General features: G+C 39.3%; 1 protein-coding gene across 1 annotated transcript in view; it reads right to left on the minus strand.

The window, feature by feature from the left end:
* Window positions 1-3,051, minus strand: part of KIF13B (kinesin family member 13B) — a 187,714-nt gene that overhangs the window by 169,998 nt on the left and 14,665 nt on the right. The gene's annotated exons all lie outside the window — the stretch shown is intronic.

A 3,051-nucleotide genomic window follows, 5' to 3' on the forward strand; every position in this document is an offset into this window, starting at 1 on the left:
AAAAAAAAAAAAAAAAAGAAAAAAAAGAATAGAAAGAATGAATAGTATCACATGTACCCCCAAAATACATACAACTATGACATATCAGTTTAAAAAAAAGTTAAAAAAATTGAAGACTTAAATAAACTAGAAGATATTGCACGTTCATGAACTGAAAGAAAATACTGTTAAGATGCCAATACTCTGCAAATAGATCCACAAGATTCAAGGCAACCTTATCAAAATCTCAACTAGCTTTTTTACAAAAATCAACAAATCAAGGTCTTACAATCCATATGGAAAAGCAAAAGATTCAGAATAGTTGAAAATCCTGAAAAAGAGGGCATAACTCTCCAATTTCAAAACTTACTACAAAGCCACAGTAATCAAGACAGTGTGGTACTTATATAAGGAAAGATGTATATAAATCAACAGAATAGAATTCAGAGTTCAGAAATATATACTGTCACATTTATGGTCAATTGATTTTGACAAGGGTGCCAAGACAGCCCACTGGAGAAAGAATCGTCTTTTCAACAAATGGTAGCGAGACACTGGATATCCACATGCAAAAGAATGAAGTTGGATCCCTACCTCACACCACATTCAAAACTCCAAACAGATCAAAGAACTAAATATAAGAACTAAAGCCATAAAGTTATTAGAAGAATACATAAGTATATATCCACATGGCTTTGGGTTAGGAAATGAACACCCAAAACACAGACAACAACAAGATGAACTGGACTAATTAAAAACTCTGGGGCCAGACATGGTGGCTCATGCCTGTAATTCCAGAACTTTGGGAGGCTGAGATGGGAGGATCACTTAAGTCTAGGAATTCCAGACCAGCCTAGGCAACACAGTGAGATCCCCATCTCTAAAAACAAACAAAAAAATTAGCCAGGTATGGTGGTACATGCCTATAGTTCCAACTACTGGGGAGGCTCAGGTAGGAGGATTCTTTGAGCCCAGGAGTTCAAAGTTGCAGTGAGCTATGATTATACCACTGCACTACAGCCTGGGTGAAAAAGATCCTGTCTATAAAAACAACAACAAAAAATTTTTTATTAAAAACTTGTGTGCTTCAAAGGACATCATCAACAGTGGAAAAGAGAATCAAAAAAGTATTTGCAAATCATATATCGAATAAGGAACTTGCATCACAATATATAAAGAACCCTTACAACTCAATAATAAAAACACAAATAGGCCGGGTGCAATGGCTCACGCATGTAATCCCAACACTTTGAGAGGCCAAGTTGGGAACATTGTTTCAGCACAGGAGTTTGAGACCAATCTAAGCAACACAGAGACCCTGTCTCTACAAAAAAAAAAAATTAATAACCAGGCATGGTGGTGGGAGCCCATGGTCCCAGCTACTCAGGATGTTGAGGAGGGAGGATGGCTTGGGGCAGAGAGGTCAAGGCTGTAGTCAGCTGTGATGGCATCCTGCACTCCAGCCTAAGTATGAGAGTAAGACCCTGTCAAAAAAAAAAAAAAAAAAAAAAAATCAAATTTTTAAATAGGCAAAGGAAGTGAATATATATCTTTCCGAAACAGATACAAAAATGGCCAATGAGCACAAGAAAAGATGTTCCGTATCATTCAACATTGGAACGCAAATGAAAACCACAATGAAATACCACCTCGCACCCACTGGGATAATTATTATCAAAAAGACAGATCATCACAAGGGTTGGCAAGGATGTGGAGTAATTAGAACCCTCACACATTACTGCTGAGAATGTAAAATGGTGCAGTCACTTCAGAAAACAGTCCAGCAGCTCCTCAAAAAGTTAAACAGCATTACCATCTGAGCCAGCAATTTCACTCCTAGATACCTATCCCAGAGAACACAAAACTTGTACGCAAATATTCACAGCACCATTATTTGGATACTCGTTACAGCCAAAAAGTGCACAAAACTCAAACGTCCATCAACTGACAAATGGGTAAATGTGATATAACCCTAATGCAGAAGACTACTGAGCAATGAAAAGGAATGAAGAACTGTATCAATCCATTTTCACAATGGGATAACGACATACCAGAGACTGGCAATTTACAAAAGAAAGAGGTTTAATGGACTCAGAGTTCCATGTGGCTGGAGAGGCCTCACAATCATGACAGAAAGCAAAAGGCAGACCTCATATGGAAGAGAAGAGAAGGAGAGTCAAGTGAAAGGGGTTTCCCCTTATAAAACCAGCAGCTCTTGTGAGACTTACTACCATGAGAACAGTATGGGAGAAACTGACTCCATGATTCAATCATCTCCCACTGGGTCCCTCCCACAACACAAGGGAATTATGGGAGCTGTAATTCGAGATGGGTTTTGGGTGGGGACACAGCCAAACTATATCAAAAACTGATACAAGTTATACAGTGAATGAAGCTAACACTAAGTGAAAAAAGCCAGTCATCAAAAAACATACATTGTATGATTCCACACCTATTGAAATATCCAGAACAGGGATATCTATGAGACAAAATAAATTAGTGTTGTGTAAGGCCAAGGAGTGACTGCTAACAGGTACAGTTTTCTTTCAGGGGTGATGAAAATGTTCTGAAATTGACTGTGCTGATGGCTGTACACTGTGAGCATACTGAAAACACTGAATTGGTTGACTTGTTTGAGGAGTGAATTCTGTCCACATACAGCTGTTTTTAAAAAGCATAGTCCATGGCTTGTTTATGTTCTCATATGTTTATATTCTTATATTTTTCTGACCCAAAGTATGAAGCTGTTTCTGTTTGTCTTATCTCCACTATAAAAAGATAAGCTCTTCTGAGCACGGTGGCTCATGCCTGTAATCCCATCATTGTGGGAGGCCAAGACGGGTAGATCACTTGAGGTCAGGAGTTTGGGACCAGCTTGGCCAACATGGTGAAATTCCATCTCTACTAAAAATACAAAAAATTAGCCAGGCGTGGTGGCACAGGCCTGTAGTCCCAGCTACTCAGGAGGCTGAGGCAGGAGGATCACTTGAACCCGGGAGGCAGAGGTTGCAGTGAGCAAAGATGATGCCACTACACTCCAGCCTGGGCGACAGAGTGTGATTCTGTCTTTAA

Source organism: Cebus imitator, unplaced genomic scaffold (genome assembly GCF_001604975.1).
Source record: "Cebus imitator isolate Cc_AM_T3 unplaced genomic scaffold, Cebus_imitator-1.0 Scaffold125, whole genome shotgun sequence".
Taxonomy (NCBI): domain Eukaryota; kingdom Metazoa; phylum Chordata; class Mammalia; order Primates; family Cebidae; genus Cebus; species Cebus imitator.